This window comes from Moschus berezovskii, chromosome X, assembly GCF_049115385.1.
Source record: "Moschus berezovskii isolate FMDL1 chromosome X, NW_MosBer_1.0, whole genome shotgun sequence".
In the NCBI taxonomy this organism is placed as follows: domain Eukaryota; kingdom Metazoa; phylum Chordata; class Mammalia; order Artiodactyla; family Moschidae; genus Moschus; species Moschus berezovskii.
The window spans coordinates 84,621,403-84,645,076 of NC_142488.1; the positions used below are offsets into that span (position 1 = coordinate 84,621,403).

Genomic DNA, 23,674 nt, shown 5'->3' on the forward strand with positions numbered 1-23,674 from the left:
TTGAGTGAATGAAGAGCATTTAGAACAACTCTTGCCTGTTTCATTTTTGTGGTTTTCTTCTGTTTCTCCTTTCCCTTTCTTGAGCTCTGCCTTTCTTTTGATAACAGGCAAGAGATTCACTTTAAGTGAAGGAAGGGAATACTGTGAGGAAGACCATTTCTGCCCCAATTTCAACTTCTGGGTTCAAATATACTATGCAATGACCCACTCAGTTCAGTTCAGTCGCTCAGTCGTGTCTGACTCTTTGCGACCCCATGAATCACAGCATGCCAAGCCTCCCTGTCCATCACCAACTCCCGGAGTTCACCCAAACTCATCTCCATCAAGTCGGTGATGCCATCCAGCCATCTCATTCTCTGTCGTCCCCTTCTCCTCCTGCCCCCAATCCCACCCACCATCAGAGCCTTTTCCAGTGAGTCAACTCTTCACATGAGGTGGCCAAAGTATTGAAGTTTCAGCTTTAGCCTCAGTCCTTCCAATGAACACCCAAGACTGATCTCCTTTAGAATGGGCTGGTTGGATTTCCTTGCAGTCCAAGAGACTCTCAAGAGTCTTCTCCAACACCACAGTTCAAAAGCATCAATTCTTCGGTGATCAGCTTTCTTCACAGTCCAACTCTCACACCCATACATGACCACTGGAAAAACTATAGCCTTGACTAGACGGACCTTTGTTGGCAAAGTAATGTCTCTGCTTTTTAATATGCTATCCAGGTTGGTCATAACTTTCCTTCCAAGGAGTAAGCATCTTTTAATTTCCTGGCTGCAATCAGCATCTGCAGGGATTTTGGAGCCCAAAAAATTAAAGTCTGACACTGTTTCCACTGGATGGTCTTGATCCCTGTCTCCTGTACAATGTCATGAACCTCTGTCCATAGTTTTTATTGTAGAGGAGGCAGGGATCAAGACAATCCCCATGGAAAAGAAATGCAAAAAAGCAAAATGGCTGTCTGGGGAGGCCTTACAAATAGCTGTGAAAAGAAGAGAAATGAAAAGCAAAGGAGAAAAGGAAAGATATAAGCATCTTAATGCAGAGTTCCAAAGAATAGCAAGGAGAGATAAGAAAGCCTTCCTCAGCGATCATTGCAAAGGAATAGAGTACTTTGTTCTCATTGCTGTTCTAGATACACATGTTTGATCAGTGAGGGGTGACAGAAGGCAGAGGTGGTGCTTCAGGCATCTGGTATAGGCTTGGAAGCTGAACGCCACACAAAGAGAAAGATACTCCATCTAAGAGGGCAAGCCAGGCAGCGTTTTGCAGCCTGTAACACTGGGTTGGGGAGTGAGCCAGCAGGAGTCTTGTCTAGGGCTGGCGGGTTCCAGGAACCCTGGAGGCTCACTGTTCACAGAGGTCATGTGGGCAAACTCATGCAGGATGAAGGCTGACAGGTGCATATCAGAATTGTAGTATTTCAGTTGCATCTGTTCCACCTGCTTCTGTGTCCACTGCCTCAGGGGCTCCAAGAAGTTGGTGCTTGGATATTTGCCGCACAGCATGAAGCCAATTTAGGATCTCCTGGAGAAGTGCATAGCAACCCACTCCAGTATTCTTGCCTGGAGAATTCCATGGACAAAGGAACCTGACATGGTACAGTTCATGGGGTCTCAAAGACTCGGACATGACTGATACTACTCAGCATGTAATGAGAAACGCACATGAAGCCGATTTGGCTGCTAGGGTAGGTGGAGATGGTGCACGAAGCGTAGCCCATGCCCAGAAAGAGTGATTTGCAGAACTACCAGCATCTCCTTGATGAGGTCCAGGTTCAGCCACTAACACTCACCCTGGCAGCAAAGGACACCATCCTCTTTCAGGGATGAGCTGGTAATAGGCCTTCTTCATGAGCTGGTAACAGGACTTTTTGAAGAGGTTCTCAACAGGGCCCAGAGGGTGTGAGGAGTCAGAGATAATGATATCAAAAACATCCTGGTTATGCTTCATGGAGCTCAAAACAACCACCCACGGATATGGTGAGCTTTGAACTGGAGTAGCAAAGGGTCATGGGCTTCCCTGGTAGCTCAGCAGGTAAAGAATCCACCTGCAATGCAGGAGACCCCAGTTTGATCCCTGGGTTGGGAAGATCCCCTGGACAAGGGATAGGCTACCCACTCCAGTATTCTTGCTGGGAGAATCCCATGGACAGAGGAGCCTGGTGGGCTACATACCATACGGTTGTAAAGAGTCAAACACGACTGAGAGACTAAGCACAGTAGAGCACAGTCAATGGACATGCCCAGCAGGAACTTCTTAAGAGACTCGAATGACATTGCCCTCATTCTCTCATTAGACCACTGACTCCATGGAGGAATGCTGCACCAATTCCCCCTAGACATCCCCATCCTCGCCCCTGAGAATCAGCACCTCACCTGGATTAGCATGGCTGCGGAGGGGCAAGATGCCTTTAATCACCTGGTAGGAGAACTTATTCCTCTCAGTGTACTGGATGACAAATGGGGCCATCCAACATCACCACAGAGCACGTTGCCATAGCTCTTACTGAGGAACACAAGGATATCTTGGTACCACAAGTGCTGATGGTGTAGCAGCTGCTCCACCTGCAGCCACAGGACCTGGCCAGTCTATAGGCTGAAGTCTCCCTAACTAGCCTTCAGGGAGGGCGGCGGGTCAATCAGAGGTGGGACTCCATGGCTGGCGAGGAAGTGGGGGAAGGGGATATCAGGATTCCAGCTCCGCCTGCACCTGCTCCTTCCCCACTAGCATCCTAACACCGCCCACATCCTAACAGCTCTGGCACCCTAACCCCAAGGGTGGGGCGGGACTGCGGTCAAGGGAGAAATCCAAAACCTCTTTGCAGACCAGTTTGGTATTTTTCTTTCTCCTAGATGTTTATTCTAGATGCTTTTTTCTCCTAGACGTCAATCCTAAAGGAAATAAGTCCTGAATATTCATTGTAAGGACTGATGCTGAAGCTGAAACTCCAATACTTTGGCCACCTGATGTGAAGAACTGACTCCTTGGGAAAGACCCTGATGCTGGGAAGGATTGAAGGCAGAAGAAGAGGGAGACAACAGAGGATGAAATGGTTGGATGCCATCACAGACTGGATGGACATGAGTCTGAGCAAGCCCTAGGAGTTGGTGATGGACAGGGAAGCCTGACATGCTGCAGTCCATGGGGTCGCAGAGTCAGACATGACTGAGCAACTGAACTGAACTGAACAGAGACGTTTATTATCATTAATATTCTCCGCCGCGGTCTCCAGATCACTGTCTCACTTCTGTATGACATAATCCCATCCTAACACTTCTGGAAATATCCACTAGAGAGCACAAGAAGTGCTGTGTACATCTATCCAGCAAACACTTTTAATACAAAATTGTGAAAATGGTATTTCATTACCAGAAAATATACCTGTCCTGAAGAGTTCTGACAAAACATGGTCTACCTGAGGAGAAAATGGCAACCCACTCCAGTATTCTTGCCTGCAGAACCCGGTGAGCAGTATGAAAAAGAAAACAATATGACACCTAAAGATGAGTCCCCTCCCCCCACCCTCCCACACCAGGTCAGAAGGTGTCCAATATGCTACTAGGGAAGAGCAGAGGGCAATTACTAATAGCTCCAGAAAGAATGAAGTGGATAGGCCAAGTGGAAACATTGCTCAGTTGTGGATGTGTCTAGTGGTGAAAGTAAAGTCTGATGCTGTAAAGAACAATACTGCATACGAACCTGGAATGTTATGTCCATGAATCAATGTAAAATTGACATGGTCAAGGAGGAGATGGCAAGAGTGAACATCGACATTTTAGGAATCAGTGAACTAAAATGTATGGGAATGGGCAAATTTAACTCAGATGACCATTATATTTACTATTGTGGGCAAGAATCCCTTAGAAGAAATGCAGTAGCCCTCATAGTTAACAAAAGAGACCAAAATACAGTACTAGGGTTCAGCCTCAAAAATGACAGAATGATCTCGGTTCTTTCCAAGGCAAACCATTCAACATCACAGTAATCCAAGTCTATGCCAAAACCACTGAAACTGAGGAAGCTGAAACTGACTGGTTTTATGAAGACCTACTATACCTTCTAGTGTGCATGCTTAGTCACTCAGTTGTACCCGACTCTGTGTGACCCCATGGACTGTAGCCTGCCCGGCTCCTCTGTCCATGGGATTCTCCAGGCAAGAATACTTGAGTGGTTGCCGTTTCCCCCTCCAGAAGATCTTCCCGATTTAAGAATAGAATGAGTATCTCTTCCATCTCCTGTACTGGCAAGTGGATTCTTTACCACTGAACCACCTGGGAAGCCCAGAGCATCCTCTAGAACTAACAGTAAAAAAAAAAAAAAAAAAGATGTCCTTTTTATCATAGGAGATTGGAATGCAGAAATAGAAAGTCAAGAGATAAGCGGAATAAAAGGCCAAGTTTGGCCTTGGAGTACAAAATGAAGCAGGGCAAAGGCTAACAGAATTTTGTCAAGAGAAAAGGCTGATCATAGCAAATATCCTTTAATAACAACCCAAGAGACAGCTATACACATGGACATCATCAGAGAGTTAATACTGAAATCAGATTGGTTATGTTCTTTGCAGTCAAAGATGGAGAAGCTGTATACAATCAGAAAAAACAAGACCTGGAGCTGACTGTGGCTCAGATCATGAGCTCCTTATTGCAAAGTTCAGGTTTAAATTGAAGAAGGTAGGGGAAAACACTAGTCCATTCAGGTATGATCTAAATCAAATCCTTATGATTATACAGCTGCAGTGATGAATAGATTCAAGGGATTAGATCTGGTAGACAAAGTGACCAAAGAACTATGGACAGAGTTTCACAGCACAGTACAGGAGGCAGTGACCAAAACCTTCCCAAAGAAAAAGAAATGCAAGAAGGCAAACTGGTTGTCTGAGGAGGCTTTACAAGTAGCCGAGGAAGAAAAAAAAAGCAAAAAGCAAGGGAGAAAGGGAAAGATATCCCCAACTGAATGCAAAGTTCCAGAGAATATAAAAGAGAGACAGAAAGGTCTTTTTAAATGAACAATGCAAAGAAATAGAGGAAAACAATAGAATGAGAAAGACTAGAAATCTCTTCAAGAAAATTGGAGATATTAAATGAACATTTCATGCAAAGATGGTCATGATAAAGGACAGAAATGGTAAGGACCTAACAGAAGCAGAGATATTAAGAAGAGGTGGCAAAAATACACAGAAGAACTATATAAAAAATGATCTTAATGACCCAGATAACCATGATGGTGTGATCACTCACCTAGAGCCAGACATCCTAGAATGTGAAGTCAAGTGGGCCTTAGGAAGCATCACTGCAAACAAAGCTAGTGGAGGCAATGGAATTCCAGCTGAGCTATTTAAAATCCTAAAATATGATGGTGTGTAAGTGCTGTACTCAATATGCCAGCAAATTTTGAATTGTCAGCAGTGGCCATAGGACTGGCAAAGTCAGTTTTCATTCCAATACCAAAGAAGGGCAATTCCAAAGATCAAACTACCTTACAATTGTGCTCATTTCACACACTAGCAAGGTGATGCTCAAGATCCTTCATGCTAGGCTTCAGCAGTACGTGAACCAAGAACTTCCAGATATACAAACTGGATTTAGAAAAGGCAGAGGAACCAGAGATCGAATTGCAAATATCCATTGGATCTTGGAAAAATCAAAAGAATTCCAGAAAAGCATACACTTCTGCTTCATTGACTACACTAAACCCTTTGACTGTGTGAATCACAACCAACTGGAAAATTCTTAAAGAGGCAGGAATACCAGTCCCTTATCTCCCTGGTGGCTCAGAGGTTAAAGCATCTGCCTCCAATGCGGGAGACCTGGGTTCGATCCCTGGGTTGGGAAGATCCCCTGGAGAAGGAAAGGGTAACCCACTCCAGTATTCTTGCCTGGAGAATCCCATGGACGGAGAAGCCTGGTAGGCTACAGTCCACGGGGTCGCATAGAGTCGGACACGACTGAGCAATGGAACGGAACGGAATGGAACGGATCTGTCTCTTGAGACTCCTGTCTGCAGATCAAGAAGCAACAGTTAGAATCGGACATGGAACAATAGACTGGTTCAAAATTGGGAAAGGAATACAAGGCTGTATGTTGTCACCCTGCTTATTTAACTTCTATGCAGAGTACATCATGCAAAATGCCAAGCTGGATGAAGCACAAGCTGGAATCAAGATTGCTGGGAGAAATATCAACAACATCAAATATGCAGGAGATTCTACTCTAATGGCAGAAAGCAAAGAGGGACTAAAATCCTTCTTGATGAGGGTGAAAGAGGAGAGTGAAAAAGCTGACTTAAAACTCAGCATTCAGAAAACCAAGATAATGGCATCCAGTCCCATCATTTCATGGCAAATAAAAGGGGAAAAAATAGAAGTACTGACAGATTTTATTTCCTTCGTCTCCAAAATCACTGCAGACAGTGACCGCAGCCATGAAGTTAAAAGACGCTTGAGACAGCATATTAAAACAGTGATGTCACTTTGATGTCAAAGGTTCATGTAGTCAAAACTATAGTTTTTCCAGTAGTCATGTACAGATGTGAGAGTTGGATCATAAAGAAAGCTGAGACCTGAAGAATTGAGACTTTTAAATTGTGATGTTGGAGAAGACTCTTGAGAGTCCCTTGGACAGCAAGGAGATTAAACCAGTCAATCCTAAAGGAAATCAACCCTGAATATTCATTGGAAGGACTCATCATGATACTGAAGCTCCAATACTTTGTTCAGCTGATGCGAAGGACCCTGGTGCTGAGAAAGATTGTAGCCCAAAGGATAAGGGAGTGGCAGGGAATGAAATGATTAGATAGCATCACAAACTCAATGGACATGAATTTGAGTGAACTCCGGGACACTGGAGGTCAGAGAAGCCTAGTTTGCTGCAGACCAGAAAGTTTCAAGAGTCAGATACAACTTAACGATTGAACAACCACAACAACAGAATAAAGTTACAGCTTTAACTGTGAAAATGAAAAGCCTTATGAACTTCCATTCACCACCGCATATCTTGACCAACTCATAGTCAGTGTTGTGAAGACCAAAACAATGTCATGAAGACCAAAATGAGGACGATTTTGACCTGGACAGAGTACTTTGCCAAGGACTCGGGACTGCCTGTGTTAAAACTGGGAAAGTATTTGCAAACCAGTGGGTTTGATCAAGTGAAGACCAACTGAATGTAGTGGATAGTTCTACTGTCAAGAAAACCAAAGCATCTTACCTCCTTTCTACCTTTTTTATTAAACTTTAAATCATTAATGATTTCTTCTCTTACTACATAATATTGCTTCCTACCTGATGCCACTATCTCCTCAAAGCCAAAATTTTGTGAACTCTAATTTTTTCTTGTTATTGTTGTTTCTGTTTTGACCAAAAGCTACTAATTTCTTTTTAAATGGTCATCTTTAAGACTCTCTCTAAACTATTTTATTTAATGATTCTTTTACAATGTAAACCAATAGATAGATATTCCATGATAATTTCTAGCATCATGGTACCATAATTCCATTTCTTCTTCATCTCAACAATGAAAGTAGCTGGAATTTTGCTGACTATCTCATGACAGTTGCACACCAATTATATTTATCTTGCTGTGACAACAATTGATATTGTTGCCCTTTCTTGTTTAGAAAATGGAGGCTAAGTGGAATCAGTTACTGGTATAGGTTTTAGAGGGCTTACTTTGTGGCTCAGTTGATAAAGAATTCACCTGCAATACATGAGACTGCCTGTAAAGCAAAAGACACAACTTTGATCCCTGGGTCAGGAAGATCCCCTGGATAAAGAAATGGCAACTCATTCCAGTATTCTTGCCTGGAGAATTCCATGGGCAGAAGATGCTGGCAGTCTACCGTATAGGGGGTCATAAGAGTCAGACATGACTTAGCAACCAAACCAAACCATAGGTTGTAGAAGTAGTCACAGGATAAGCCAACTGCCTATCATGGCCTTGGCTTTCCATATTAATAACGACTCTCCATCTTTGAGCCTATCTGTCAAATATACCTAACATGTATAAGCACAAAAGAAATGTGACCTAAAGTTTGTAGATTAAAAGATCTATTGGAAAACATTTTCTCAGCCCTGTCTTGTGTATAGCTTTGATAGTTCCATGATTGACTTTTCTAAATACTCTCGTGAGACCATAAAATCCAACTCTCTGACAGAATGCTATTGAGTTGCTTTCCTTTATTTTTACCTTGGATGTGCCATTTGTCTTTTAAATGTTCATGATAAGCATTACTCAGAATGTATATTCTCATAATATTTAAAAAAATAAAAATAAAAACATTGTCAGGGCCTGAAAAATGAGGTGGGGAGAAGCAGAAGTCCTGAATTTTTTTTACTCAAAGCACCCATGATCATAGATTGAATTTCAGACCACCAAACCAAACAATTTTTCTTCAAAATTGAAGTTAAAATCCTCTTTATTTTTTTCTTCTATTTGCCATTCAAGGAAAAAAAGATGTGCTGGTAATACATAATTCACTTTATTGGAAGAAATTTCTTGGGAATTATATTCTAGAAATGACTAGTCGGGCAATTCTAGAATCTATAATAAAGTAATTTCAAAGGAATCTTCCAAATAAAACCTTCTCACTTTGAAGAATGGCACTGTTTTCATCCAATTCACACAATGAAAAGAAAATAAAAGCCTAAAGTTAATTCCGTAAGAATATAGGAATACATGCAAGCTTTGATACAAACTAATGGCAAGGAATCAAGACACAAACTTGAACAGTTTATTGGGCAAAATGTCTGCAAAGCTAAAATATTCACAGAGGAAGTATCTACAAATATGAAGAAAAATATCAGAACAAAAATCACTGAAAGACAGACATAGTTCAGTTTTAACTGCCTACAGGGAAGTTTTTATTTGAATTCGGTTCATCCTAGAAGATTCCAAACTGGGAGTTCACTGAACCCTAACTTACAAAGAGAACTGACAGCCAGTCAGGTACATTTCACTCCAGTCAGTTAGAGCCGATGTTGCCTTCATGGATTTATGCTACTCGTGGGGATTTGTATATCTGTCTATCTTTACAGCTCACCCCAACTGTAGGGAAATGAATATAAACAATATATGTATCCAAACTACAGGTATAATGCATGAGTTATTAACAACTTTAACTCCTCAGTTTTATTTCTCATAATTGTTTGGCTTAGATTTAAGCAACAGAACTATCCATTGGTTGTTGTAAGAAATATGCATGTCCCTAACAATTTTCATAATGTGCCTCCTTATATAACATTGTTGTCTTAAGATTTACAAACTATATGTTGCTCAAACCAGTGTCCTATTAAACTGTAACTTTAAAAGTACAACAAAACATGCCCCATCTTGCATGGGTGATTGGCAAGATGAAAGGTCTGTTTCTGGATCATCATTGTCCCACTGATCCTACCTATATGTAAGTTATCCACAAAATCCTCAGAATTGAAATGTAAAGAAAGAAAATATGATATGGCTTGTAGGTACATGAGAGAAAATTCTATCACATTTCTGCAATGTATATTCCATACAAGAACAGTATGTTATTATATCTCAGACTCATTAATTAGTGTTTAGAAAAACTCATTAATTTTTTACCTCTGTGCTATGTTTATTTGCTCAATTGTTTCCGACTCTGCAACCCCATACACTGGAGCTCACCAGGCTCCTCTGTCCATGGGGATTCTCTAGGCAATAATATTGGAGTGAGGTGCCATGCCCTGCTCCAGGGGATCTTCCCAACTCAGGGATCAAACCCAGTTTTCATGTATGTCTTTCTTCTATATTTAGTGTATGTGAGTGATGGTGCAAACTTTGAATTCAGTAAAATATTTTATCAATTATACTCATAATTTTATTCTCGACTATATTTAGTAATTTTTTTAAAACTGCTGTTGCTGTTCATTCTCTAAGTCATGTCCCAATCTTTATGATCATATGAACTGCAGCATGCCAGGCATCCCTGTCCTTCACTCTCTCCTGGAGTTTGCTCAAACTCATGTCCATTGATTCAGTGGTGCCATCCAACCATCTCATCCCATGAGATGAAAAGGCAAAAGAGTTGTTGCTTAACTTTTTTCTTGTATCTTTCTATCAAAAATAATGTTGATCATATTTAGGCTTTTAATATTTCATATCTGCTTGCTGCAATTGTATCTTAGCCTAAATTGCTGCTTTATTTCTATTTTATTCGATTATATTTTGTGTGTAGCTACTAGAAGATGATTGTATATATTAAATAACGTGATCTAATCAACTTTCCATTTCATAGCATATGTCATTCAATTACTTTTCCATATGATATATTAGGTGAATTGTCTGACAGGACCACACAATCAGTTCAGTTCAGTTCAGTCACTCAGTTATGTCCGACTCTCCACGACCCCATGAATCACAGCACGCCAGGCCTCCCTGTCCATAACCAACTCCCGGAGTTCACTCACACTCATGTCCACAGAGTCGGTGATGCCATCCAGCTATCTCATTCTCTGTCGTCCCCTTCTCCTCCAGCCCCCAACCTTTCCCAGCATCAGAGTCTTTTCCAGTGAGTCAACTCGTCGCATGAGGTGGACAAAGTATTGCAGTTTCAGCTTTAGCATCAGTCCTTCCAATGAACACCTAGGATTAATCTCCTTTAGAATGGACTGGTTGGACCTCCTTGCAGACCAAGGGACTCTCAAGAGTCTTCTCCAACACCACAGTTCAAAAGCATCAATTCTTCGGTGATCTGCATTCTTCACAGTTCAACTCTCACATCCATACCTGACCACGGGAAAAACCATAGCCTTGACTAGATGGACTTTGGATGGCAAAGTAATGTCTCTGTTTTTTAACATATTATCAAGGTTGGTCATAACTTTCCTTCCAAGGACTAAGCATCTTCTAATTTTTTCATGAGTGCAATCAGCATCTGCAGTGATTTTGGAGCCCAAAAAAATAAAGTCTGACACTGTTTCCACTGTTTTTCCGTCAATTTCCCATTAAGTGATGGGACCAGATGCCATGATCTTTGTTTTCTGAATGTTGAGCTTCAAGCCAACCTTTTCACTCTCCTCTTTCACTTTCATCAAGAGGCTTTTGAATTCCTCTTCACTTTCTGCCATAAGGGTAGTGTCATCTGCATATCTGAGGTTATTGATATTTCTCCCAGCAATCTTGATTCCAGCTTGTGCTTCTTCCAGCCCAGCGTTCCTCATGATGTACTCTGCATATAAGTTAAATAAGCAAGGTGACAATATACAGCCTTGACGTACTCTTTTTCCTATTTGGAACCAGTCTGTTCCATGTACAGTTCTGACTGTTGCTTCCTGACCTGCATACAGGTTTCTCAAGAGGCAGGTCAGGTGATCTGGACCACACAATATTCCTAGCTAAATATATGTATTTTATTTATTTATTTTAAATTGGAAGATAATTGCTTTACAATGTTGTGTTGGTTTCTGCTGAATAATAACATGTATCTAAATTAGAGATATCAAGGGAACATTTCATGCAAAGACGGGCTCCATAAAGGACAAAAATGGTATGGACCTAACAGAAGCAGAAGATATTAAGAAGAGGTGGCAAGAATACACAGAAGAACTGTACAAAAAAGATCTTCACGACCAAGATAGTCACGATAATGTGATCACTGACCTAGAGCCAGACATCTTGGAATGTGAGGTCAAGTGGGCCTTAGAAAACATCGCTACGAACAAAGCTAGTGGTAGTGATGGAATTCCAGTTGAGCTATTTCAAGTCTTGAAAGATGATGCTGTGAAAGTGCTGCACTCAATATGCCAGCAAATTTGGAAAACTCAGCAGTGGCCACAGGACTGGAAGAGGTCAGTCTTCATTCCAATCCCAAAGAAAGGCAATGTCAAAGAATGCTCAAACTACCGCACAATTGCACTCATCTCACAAGCTAGTAAAGTCATGCTCAAAATTCTCCAAGCCAGGCTTCAGAAATATGTGAACCGTGCACTCCCAGATGTTCAAGCAGGTTTTAGAAAAGGCAGAGGCACCAGAGATCAAATTGCCAACATCCGCTGGATCATGGAGAAAGCAAGAGAGTTTCAGAAAAACATCTATTTCTGCTTCATTGACTATGCCAAAGCCTTTGACTGTGTGGATCACAATAAACTGTGGAAACTTCTGAAAGAGATGGGACTACCAGACCACCTGACCTGACTCTTGAGAAACCTGTATGCAGGTCAGGAAGCAACAGTCAGAACTGTACATGGAACAACCGACTGGTCCCAAAGAGGAAAAGGAGTTCATCAAGGCTGTATATTGTCACCTTGCTTATTTAACTTATATGCAGAGTACATCATGAGGAACGCTGGGCTGGAAGAAGCACAAGCTGGAATCAAGATTGCTGGGAGAAATATCAATAATCTCAGATATGCAGATGACACTACCCTTATGGCAGAAACTGAAGAGGAACTCAAAAGCCTCTCGATGAAAGTGAAAGAGGACAGTGAAAAGATTGGCTTGAAGCTCAACATTCAGAAAACAAAGATCATGGCATCTGGTCCCATCACTCCACGGGAAATAGATGGAAAAACAGTGGAAACAGTGTCAGACTTTATTTTTTTGGGCTCCAAAATCACTGCAGATGCTGATTGCAGCCATGAAATTAAAAGACGCTTACTCCTTGGAAGGAAAGTTATGACCAACCTTGATAATACGTTAAAAAGCAGAGACATTACTTTGCCAACAAAGGTCCGTCTAGTCAAGGCTATGGTTTTTCCTGTGGTCATGTATGGATGTGAGAGTTGGACTGTGAAGAATGCAGATCGCCGAAGAATCGATGCTTTTGAACTGTGGTGTTGGAGAAGACTCTTGAGAGTCCCTTGTACCGCAAGGAGATCCAACCAGTCCATTCTAAGGGAGATCGATCCTGGGTGTTCATTGGAAGGACTGATGCTAAAGCTGAAACTGCAATACTTTGGCCACCTCATGCGACGAGTTGACTCACTAGAAAAGACTCTGATGCTTGGAAAGGTTGGGGGCGGGAGGAGAAGGGGACGACCGAGAATGAGATGGCTGGATGGTATCACCGACTCTGTGGACATGAGTTTGAGTGAACTCAGGGATTTGGTGATGGATAGGGAGGCCTGGCGTGCTGTGATTCATGGGGTCGCAGAGAGTCGGACACGACTGAGCGACTGAACTGAACTGAACTATAAGTACAAATATATCCTCTCCCTCAGGGCTTCCCTGGTGATGCAGCAGTAACGAATCCGCCTGCAATGCAGGAGCCGCAGGAGGCAAGGGTTTGATCTCTGGGTCTAAAAGATCCCATGGAGGAGAGTATGGCAACCCACTCTAGTGTTCTTGCCTGGAGAATTCCATGGACGAAAGAGTCTGGCAGGCTATAGTCTATAGGGTTGCAAAAAGTCCGACACAACTGAAGCAATTTAGTGTGTACACACGCACATATTCCCTCCCTGTTAAACCTCCCTTCCCACCTCCCTAGGTTGTCACAGAGCACTGAATTGAGTTCCCTGTGCTACACAAATGTATCCCAGTATTCTTAGATAAATATATTTTTATTACATTTTAATTCACACTTAAAATATGCATATAGTATAATTAAACATAGAGTACAATTTGGAGTATACGTCTATGAGTTTTGAAAATGCATACAGATATGTAACCATCACAATAATCAACATAGAGAACAGTTCCAGCACTCTCCAAAATTACATTATGATGATCTTTGAAGTCAGTTTCTCCCTCCAACCACTGATCTGTATGCTATTTCTATAACATTGCCTTTTCCAAAATATCACACATGTCATCATATAATATAAAATCTTCTCAGTCTGGTTGCTTTCATTTTGCATAATGAAACACGCACATAATGTGTGAGTGTTGTTTGCTATATTAGTAACTTTTTTCTTCATTTTAAGTGATTAATATTCCAGTTTATCCAGTGACTTGTTGAAGGAAATTGAACTGTTTCCAATTTTTGATGATTATATAAAGCTGTTGAAATGTGTGTACACATTTAGAGGTAAATATAAGTTCACATCCTTTGTGTGTGTGTGTGAACTCAGTTGTGTCCGACTCTTTGCAACCCCATGGACTATAGCCCACCAGACTCCTCTGTTCATGGAATTCTCTAGTCAAGAATACTGGAGTGGGTTGTCATTCCCTTCTCCAGGGGATCTTCCTGACCTAGAGATCTAACCTGTGTCTCCTGCATTGCAGGCGGATTCTTTATCACTGCTCCACCTGGGATGGCATTACATCCTTTGCTGCTGAGAAGTCACTTCAGTCGTGTCTGACTCTGTGGGACCCCATAGACGGCAGCACACCAGGCTCCCCCGTCCCTGGGATTCTCCAGGCAAGAACACTGGAGTGGGTTGCCATTTTCTTCTCCAATGCATGAAAGTGAAAGTGAAGTCGCTCAGTCCTGTCCGACTCTTAGCGACCCCATGGACTGCAGCCTACCAGGTTCCACCATCCATGGGATTTTCCAGGCAAGAGTACTGGAGTAGGGTGTCATTGCCTTCTCCAATTACATCCTTTCAGTTCAGTTCAGTTCAGTTCAGTTCAATAGCTCAGTCTTGTCCAACTCTTTGCGACCCCATGAATCACAGCACTCTAGGCCTCCCTGTCCATCACCAACTCCCAGAGTTCACTCTACTGTCACATTCGGTAAGTGCATGATCAACATCATAAGAAACTGCCCAGCAGTTTTCCAAAGTGTCTGTACCAGTGTGCACTCCAACCAGCAGTATAGAATGGTTCCAACTGCTCTGCATCCTCTCTAGTACTTGATATGGCCTGCTTCTTTTTTTTTTTTTTTTTTCAAGTTAACCATCATGGTAAATGTGTTACGGAACCATTGACCAAAACTACGCACGTTGGCCAGGCACTATAATAACTGCTTGTTGAGTTTGCTCACAACAGTAAGTCCTGATAAGGAACACAGAACTGACAAGCTACCATCAGCCATAAGAATTCAGAAGAGGCCAAAAGAAGGAAAGAGACATCAGCCATTAATAACATGCCCTGTGAGCCTCCCAGAAACCCTCATGCTAGAATCCAACTTGGCTGAGAGATGCATACGCCAACAGGAAAGATCCTGAGTCACACCAAATAGGGGCACAAGCATACTAGCCAGAGACAACTCAGAAACTAACCCCATTACCTTAACACTCAAGAGACCTCCTGGGTTCCTTTACCCTGATGCTCTCAGCTCAGGTGCCTCTTCCCAATAAAATCTTGCTTTGTTAGTCCATATCTCCTTGGACAATTCATTTCTGAGTGTTAGACAAGAGCCCACTCTCACCTAGAAGGGGGCCCCCTCTGGTAATAGATATAGTAGTATCTCACTGTAAAGTTTAAAATCGCTTATTTGAGATATAATTGATATAAAGTAAACTAAGTAGTTACCACAAAATAAAAAAGTACAACAAAACATAACTTTTTCATTTATAAACCAATGAGTACCATTTGTATGGACAGTGCTTAGTAAACTGAATAAGATAAATAGGTGTTTAAAGATCTACCTTTACACCTCTGGTGTACTTTATGATCAGTTTAGGAGGGAATTCTATCACAATCACTTGTGAAATAGTGTCATCTAATCATTAAAGGCATCAGGTGCTAACTTCCCTAGAAAAATGGCCTTATTATAATAGACTGATGAGCTATATTGTATCATGAACCTGGAATGACCCACTCTACATTTAATTTAACATATCCAAAAATATCATAGAGCTGAAAGGATATTCAAATGAAATAAATACTTACTTTCCAATTGATTATTATAGTAATCTATCACTTTGAAATCATGATACAGTGTTTTCTATCAAAACAAGGTTTCTGCTGTACTTCAAAGATTACAGGTGAGATAGTAAAATATCCTTCATGTTTCACATATATTCCTATCATCCACTAGGAACATCTATTTTTATAGGTTTACTTATATCTTTGGGGTAGAATAGAGCAAAGTTATATTATTAAAGTTGTAAGATTGAAAGAAAAGATTTGATGATTTTAGCATAGTATTGAGAACTCTTTATTGGTTTTTTAAACAAATTATTTTTATATGTCTTCAACTGTTAATAATGCATACTGAACTATTTATAGACAAAATATGATGAATTTTCTTTAATATGAAGTGAAGTGAAGTGAAGTCACTCAGTCGTGTCCAACTCTTTTCGACCCCATGTATTGTAGCCTGCCAGGCTCCTCGGTCCATGTGATTTTCCAGGCAAGAATACTGGAATGGGTTGCCATTTCCTTCTCCTCTACATTCCAGACTAAAAATAAATGGGTGGGATAGATGAAACAAGATTGGAAAGAGGCTAATCATTGTGCAAATTGGGTGATAAATTCTAAAGGAAATCAACCCTGAATATTCATCGGAAAGACTGATGCTGAAGCTGAAGCTCCAATACTTTGGTCACCTGATGCCAAGAGCCAACTCAATGGAAAAGACCCTGATGCTGGGAAAGATTGAAGGCAGGAGGGAAAGGGGATGACAGAGGATAAGATGGTTGAATGACATCACCGAGTCAATGGACATGAGTTTGAGCAAACTTGGGGAGATAGTGAAGGAAAGGAAACCTTGGCATGCTGCAGTCCATGGGCCTGCAAAGAATCAGACACAACTAAGAAACTGAACAACAACAACAAGTCATTGTGTAAACTGGGTGACAGCTACATGGAATTGAGTATATTATTCTACTTTTGTGTATATGTGGAAATTTCTGAAATAAAATTTAAAAAATTTTTCTTATCATAATTCACCCTATGTTCATGAGAGTTTAGGAAATGTGGTTCAGTGATGTACATGAACTTTATGTAAAAACACCATTTTTACACTGATTTCTAGATCCAAGCATGAAAAAAATGACCTTTAAATGACATTATACCACAAATACAGAACTGCTCCTAAATAGTGTAAAATCAGCAAGAATATGTGAGAGTGATTCTTGACGTGATTTAACCAATGCTTTTATGTCTCAAATATAGTGGGAGAATCAAAGGATCAAATTTAGGCACAGGTTCACTGATAAGAATCAATCACCTGTTTAGTTAGAAACATACTAGAGGCTATAAAACATACAATATAATAGACAAGACATTGCCCCATTTGTCAAAAAGTTTTCATATCAACAGAACAGATAACATTAGCACACACCAAACAACAGAGAGTTGAAAGATGAACTGCAGGGTCCAAGTAGTAATTATAAAGGAAATTATCAAAAGGAGAGCTTTGTGAAGGCCCCACATAAGAGATCAGAATTGAAATAGTCATTTTTAAATGGATATTGTTTGGGAAACCAGGAAAAAATATTATGTTGCATGTAGAGAGTTTAACACAAGCAAAACATTTTTTTTTTTTAAAAAAAGAGTCAGCATGGTATGTAGATATGAAAGAAAACATGAAACCTAGAGCAAGGAACATATGTGAAGGAATAATAACAATGACAACAGAAATAATAATAAGAGACTCTGTGCATGGCATTATTCTCAGTGTTTTACATATATTTACCCCATCCGTATATATTATTAATAATAGCCCAATTTTGCAAAAGAAGAAACTGAGGCACAGAGAGATTAAGTAATGTGCCCGAGGTCATAGAGTTTATATAGTGACAGAGCAAGGTTTTGAACCCATGCTAGTTTCAGGATACATGTGTTGACTCCCATGCCACACTGCTAGTAGCAAATAGGACTAGATAGTTTGGGAGCAGATAATGATACCAACGATATAGTTTGGGCTTCCCAGGTGGCACTAGTGGTAAAGAAGCCACCTGCCAATGCAGGAGACATAAGAGACTCGGGTTTGATCCCTGGGTAAGAAAGATCCTCTAGAGGAGGGCATGGCAACCCACTCCAGTAATCTTGCCTAGAAAATCCCATGGACAGAGGAGACTGGCGGGCTACAGTCCATAGGGTCACAAAGAATTGAACACAACTGAAGCGACTTAGCATGCACACAATGTTGACTTATCTTCTATCCTCACTTCAAATAGCCACTAATTGTAGCCACTACTACAGACTGTCCAAAACTGTTCAGCCTAGAAGTTGAAAGCTAATTTTGCTCTCTCAAGTCAAAAAATCAGAAAACTGTGGCACTAAGTTTAAGGAACTTGTCTGAAAGCAAGTAATTTTGTGTTGAATCAAAGAACTAAAATTCCAAAAACTTTTGGTCTGAACACCAGACTTCACATACAAATGTACACTTCTCTCAGAACTGTAATTCCATAGGCTGAAACTGGAATTATGTGTAACTGGATTCCAGCCATCTGTCTCACATCTAATGAAGTATTACACAATAATTTACAGCCTGTTGTGGGTTGGCTTTTTTTTTTTTTTTGTATGTCAAGCAAATAAAAATAAATAGGGCAAATATTACTCATAACTTTTTTCATTATTGTTCAGCTTGAGATACAAACCCAATCGTTTAATTAACACTTGGAATAGATCCTGGGACCCAGAATAAAAGTATAGAATCTAAGATTATGATTATTAATAGTCTCCTCTCTTCATACTTTTCCTGTTACCTCTGACCTTGTCACCTGATGCATTCTCATACCTGTTGACTGAATTGATTATTTTCACTCCTTTATTATCTTTGAGAAATATTACATTATCTTCCCAAATCCCTCCCCCTGCCTTAACTCCGTAAGTCCAGAATTAACTCTTGTGGAATGGAAAGCTTTTGCAATCTCATATAGGAACAACTTTCCTGAACTCAGGTCACCAACCTTCTCGGTTGGCCAAAGAATTTCCTGGTTTGGGCGCTGGAAGTCCAGCATTCAAGAAAAAGCCCTCAGTCTCAGGCAAGCCAGGGCAGCCGGTCACCCTAGTGCCTGGCACACCATCTAAAAATGTTGGAGAAAGACAGGTGTGCTTATCTCAATAAAGCTATTTGTGTATCTACACATTGTTTAATGAAACAAACTGAACATGTGCAGGTGAGAAAAAAAAAAAAAGAATAAAAAGTGAAATGCTTCCTCAGCCTTCTGGAGAGATGTGTAATCCAAGCATGAGAACTCCTTCCACTTGGAAGAGAAGTGAGCCTTTTCCTTAAACCTGGTATGATCTGTTGATAATCAGCTACAAGAAGGGTAAAAACACTTTCTAGTAACTTCTCAAGTTGCAGTAACACTAGCTATCATGCCATGCTGGGGAAGTAGGATATCAATTCACCTGAAAATTGAACTAGCTCGTAATTAAAACTAATTAATGTGTTAACCGTTAACAAATTAACAATTTGTTTGTTAGTTGTTAACTAATTGTTGTGTTCGTCCAACACAGAATTTCTATATTGTAGGCACTGGCCCTGACATAGCTTTCAGAAACGATAACAGTTTAGATATATCTTCTTTTATTGCAGTTGAAAACCCAGTATTAGTGTTCAAGCAAAATGACTCACATTTATTATTAAGGTATTCTCTGAGAAAGTCATAATTTTACTGAAAGTGAGGCAAAAAAAAAAGGGGGGGGGGACTGGTATTTGAGTAAAATACCTTCCCCTCAGATCCTTACTAAGAGTGTGGGCATGATTTCTCAGCACACACGCTAATCTCAATACACCCGCAGCGGATTCATGTCAATGTATGGCAAAACCAACCAATATAATATTGTAAAATAATTAGCCTCCAATAAAAAATTTTAAAAAAAAAATTAAAAAATTAAAAAAATAAAAATTGTACTTTGTAACTAAAAAATAAATAAATAAATAAAAATATGAGACTCAAAAAAAACAAATACTTGAGAAAGGATCTGCAAGTCAGGGTTCCCCTTCAGAAAACTTTAAGGGACCATCTTTCCCTCTCATAGACAGTATGTTTGTGGGACAGCCAGGGATGAAATGAATTTTATGTTAAAAACATGCAAGGATATTTTGAAGACACTTCTCTTTTCTTCAAAGAGAATTTGTTTGGAGGGCCTGATGATAAACAGCAAATATATTTTAAAATTGCATTTCATTTACAAAAAGTGATAGGTAATTAATTATTAATTCCCTAAGAAGGCCCCCCCAACTAGAATAAATCTAATGAAAATGAAAATTATGCCAATCAGAACTGGATTTTACATTGGAATTAATAATTTGTTTTATTTGCTCACTATAATACAGGGAAGATGACAAGTAAAGTTAGTACATTTATAAAGAAATCCAAGCAGAGGTAGTATATTTTATCATTAGATAACTTTCCTATAGAGCAAACACATTTGAGATTAAAAAATTTAATTATGTATCATACTTTTGTAAATGCAGAGCAGAAGTTAAAGACAAAAAAAAATGGTTATTTTCAGATTTATATGTCAAAATGGAAAGTTGATGTGTAACATTGTTGGGGTTTTTGTGAGAAGAGCCTTAAGCTTAGCAGGCTGAGGTGATGAATAATTTTCTTAAGGATACATAGAAAATCCTTGGCAAAATTTCACTACAGATATAATGGGAACAGTAGTTCAAAACAAAACCAAACCAACAACCAGAAAAGCTGGAAAACAGAAAAGAACAAGGGTGAGGGTGGGAAGAGGGTTATTTTATTTCTGATGTCTTGTTATTTTCATATATTTAACAATGAATGCTATTACAAATAGAACTTAGTGTCCCTTCTTGAACCCTGTGTGCAGAGGACAGTATTACTAGATGGGACAGTATCCTCCCTGGGGCACCCTATTCTATGGCCTTTCAAGGACAACCAGAATCAGGAAAAGAACTCATTGTGCTCTCAATTGCAAGATAAAGGAAGGCTGGTACATCCAGGAGCTGCTGGATATATGGCCTGCCTTTGTTGTTTTCAGGATGTCAGATCACCCGTTTTGTTTTCATTGCATGTGTCTTAACACTGAGTTGAAAGCTAGGGATCTGGTTTTAAGTCTTCTCTCTGACATTAATTGGCTGTCTAATCCTAGGCAAGCTGTTTCACCTCTCACAAGCATTGGACAAGAATAGTCACCAGATGACCCCTATGGACATTGTTCAGTGACTTAAAGTCAAAGTGAAGGCAATTGTTTGAACAATGTTATCTTAGATCAAATCACCCCAGCTGTTTCCAGGTATACTGAGAGACTGAAGAGAAAAGCGTTTATTCATATGGCTGTAGAACCAGACTGTCCAGATCCATATGTTTCTTCTTATTACATGTGTGACCTGAGGCAAATTTCTTCGCTTTGCACCTAGTTCCTGACTTATAAAGTAGGAATGATAATAGTAACTAGCCCGCAGGGTTATTACAAGGATTCACTGAAATCACTCAGGTACAATCCTGAAAGCACTGCCTCTTTCAGTTCTAATACAGTCAGGAAGTATTACCGAATTAATTAAGCTAGGTTTTTCCCAGTAGAAGATGAGTTTAAGGGCACATGTGGAGGAGTAAGGCTTTTAAATGAGAGAAGATACTTCTTCCTGGTTGAGAGTGACACTCTTTTACTCCACATCCGTGCTCCGAGTTATTTCCTAGCACAGTGATTTCTTACTCTTTCTGGCATCAGAATCACCTTGACAGCTTATTACAACACAGACACTTGGACCCCAAGGCCAGAGTTTCTAATTCAGTAGGTCTGCACTAAGGTTGAGAATATATATTTATGGGACTTCCCCAGTGGTCCAGTAGTTAAGACTCTGTGCTTCTAATGCAGGGGGCATAGTTTTGATTCCCTGATTGGGGGACTAAGATCCCACCTGCTGTGTGGTGCAGCCAAAAAATAAAAGTAACAAAAATGTTATTCTCAACCATTAGATTGGCAATCATTCAGAATTTGGGAAATATGCATATTAAAAAAGAATATATATTTCTAACAAATTTCCAGGTGATACTGATGTCACTGGCCCAGGAAATATATTTTGAGAACCACTGCCATAAATCATATCTCCCTGATTTTTTAAATCTGAGAACCATCAAGACCTGCATAAATTGGACACCTGAGGGCACCATCAGTACAGCTTGCTAGCCAATGGTACTAAGGTACTTGAGAACCATTGATCCATCAAATCACACTAATTTTTCCCTTGCTCACTTAAGTTCCAGCCACACTGCCTTTTTTTTCTACTCTTAAAACCAGCCAAAGACCCCAGCACAGGGTGCTTGGATTCTTATGCTTTACACTGAGAAGTTTGTCCTTCTAGATCTTCACATAGCTGGCTCCTCATCAATTCAGTTATCACTTCTGTATACAATATGGGCTTATTTGGTGGCTTGGTGGTTAAGAATCTGCCTGCAATGCAGGAGCCACAAGAGATGCGGTTTCAATCCCTGGGTCAGAACAATCTGCTGGAGAAGGGAATGGTTATGCACTCCAGTATTCTTGCCTGGAGAACCCCATGAACAGAGGAGCCTGGTGGGTTATATTCCACACGATTGAAAAGAGCCAGACACAACTGAAGCAACTTAACATGCGTGCACTGCAAATTTCATTATAGAGTAAACATATTTGAGATCTGCAACTTAAATTATGGGGCTTCCCTGGTGGCTCAGATGCTAAAGAATCTGCCTGCAAGAAGGGAGACCTGGGTTCAGTTCCTGGGTTGGGAAGATCCCCTGAAGGAGGGCATGACATTCCACTAAGTATTCTTGCCTGGAGAATCCCATGAACATAGGAACCGGGTGGGCTACAGTCCATTGGGTTGCAAAGAGTTGGACATAACTGAGCAACTAAGCACAAGGGACACAACTTAAATTATAAATCGCAATTTTTTAATATAAAAACCTCCCCTCTCCCCTGAGTCATTCTCCAGGGGAATGGACCTTGTTTTAGTTCCTTCATATTGATTGTCTAATCTGTAATCTATCATTTATTCATTAATTTATGATATCTATCTCCTTCCCCCATAAAATATAAACTCCACGAGTTTGGCAATTTTTGTTAACAACTCTATTCCAAACACATAAAAAGGTGCTGGGGACATAGCTGTTTAGTTGTTGGTCACTCAGTTGTGTCCGACCCTTTGTGACCAATGGACTGTAGCCCTCTAGGCTGCTCTATCCATGGTATTCTCCAGGAAAGAATACTGGAGTGGGTTGCCATTTCCTTCTCCAGGGAATCTTCCCAACCCAGGGATCGAAGCCAAGTCTCCCACAATGCAGGCAGATTCTTTACTATCTGAACCACCAGGGAAGCCCAGGGATGTAGTAAACCCTCAATAAGACGTGAGAGACGCTGGCTCGGCACAACCGACCACGCACAGAAACATGGCCGAGAGGAGCTACCCCACACCCAAGGTCAGGGCGGTGGCCGAGAGGAGCTGTCCCACGTCCAAGAGGCAGTGGCTGCGCGTGCACAGGAGGGCCGAGAGGAGCTACTCCACATTCAAGGTCAGGAGGGGCAGCCTTGAGGAGATAACCCTCGTCCAAGGTAAAGTACAGCGGCTGCGCTTTCTTGGAGAAGCTGTGAAGAGATACTCCATGACCAGGGTAAGTGAAACCCAAATAAGACGGTAGGTATTGGGAGGGGTATTAGAGGGCAGACACACTGAAATCATAATCACGGGAAACTAGTTAATCTGATCATATGGACCACAGCCCTGTCAAACTCAATGAAACTAAGCCATGCCGTGTGGGGCCACCCAAGACAGGCGGGTCATGGTGGAGAGGTCTGACAGAATGTGGTCCACTGGAGAAGGGAATGGCAAACCACTTCAGTATACTTGCCTTGAGAACCCCATGAACAGTATCAAAAGGCAAAATGATAGGATACTGAATGAGGAATTCCCAAGGTCGGCAGTTGCCCAGTATGAAGGAATG

General features: G+C 40.7%; 1 pseudogene; it reads right to left on the reverse strand.

Annotated features, from left to right (window-relative positions):
• Positions 1 to 1,229: 1,229 nt before the first annotated feature.
• Positions 1,230 to 23,674, reverse strand: part of LOC129563959 (spermidine synthase-like) — a 101,138-nt pseudogene continuing 78,693 nt past the window's right edge.